General features: G+C 33.2%; 1 protein-coding gene across 1 annotated transcript in view; it reads right to left on the bottom strand.

Moving 5' to 3' along the window:
• The window catches only part of rnf123 (ring finger protein 123), a 156,912-nt gene that overhangs the window by 73,716 nt on the left and 82,163 nt on the right, over positions 1–1,033 (bottom strand). The window lies entirely within an intron of this gene.

Below are 1,033 nucleotides of genomic sequence, written 5' to 3'. Positions count from 1 at the left end.
GGAGGGTGACGCCAGCGTTAATGCTGCTTTGCTTTGTCCTCTCTTAGCTTTTGTCAGTGAGCTAAAGGAGAAATGGGCTAATTAAAAAGTGGCAAAATGACAGTTTTGGCTCCACTTCATCAAGCCCCGCATATCAATGAGCCGCTAACGAATGCGTGCTCAATGCAAGACTGTCAAAACAAACACGGTCGTCACACAAAGGCTATACTATATGAAATGATGCTAATAATGCTAATGCCTTTTTATCTGTCATGTGCTTTATTTTCAGGCTGAATATTAGATTCAGTTTATGGGTATTTCATTATATTAGTAGCTCAATTCAATGGGACTTCATGCTAAAAAAGTACCATTGTGTCTTTTGGGATACAATACCATGCTAGTATCATGCTAATACCAAGGGTTCTGGATATATATCACAGTAATATCATGATGTTCTCTGAAGTAACTTAGGCTAACATGCAAGTACGATGGTATATAAACAGGCTAATCATTTAGCATGTTTTTGCATTCCCCTGAGCTCCTTATGAATTGTATTTGTACAGAATGTGAACATGCGCTAGACAGACATATTTGACTGTTGTTACTCGTGCATGGAAGCTTGTTTCTGCCACAGGATAACAAGTACGTAATTATGACTTTTTACCTCATAATTCAGACTTTTTTCTTGTTATTGTAAATTTATATATCGCAATTCTGAATTGCAAAGTCAAAAAAAGTAAAAATTGCAAAATGTTAACCATGATAACACAAGATATCATGAGATATAAACTCGGAATTCTAAGAAGAAAAGTCAGAATTTTGAGAAAGTTTTGCTGATGAAAAAAAAAGAAAAAGGAATTATGATATGTAAACCGATTTGCGAGAAAAAAAATCAGAATCAAATTATATTTCGTAATTCTGAGTTTATATCTCGCATTTACAAGATAAAAAGTCCAAATTACACAATTACCTTTTTTTTTCATGTGTTCATGGCATCTACCTTGAAAATAAAAATATATTATATTTGTTGCTTTTAGTTTTGAAATATAAAACA

Source organism: Sinocyclocheilus grahami, unplaced genomic scaffold, assembly GCF_001515645.1.
Source record: "Sinocyclocheilus grahami isolate Dianchi unplaced genomic scaffold, SAMN03320097.WGS_v1.1 scaffold159.1, whole genome shotgun sequence".
NCBI lineage: Eukaryota > Metazoa > Chordata > Actinopteri > Cypriniformes > Cyprinidae > Sinocyclocheilus > Sinocyclocheilus grahami.
The sequence above is the reverse complement of the archived record's forward strand: the minus strand, read 5'-3'. Positions and strand labels throughout refer to the sequence as shown.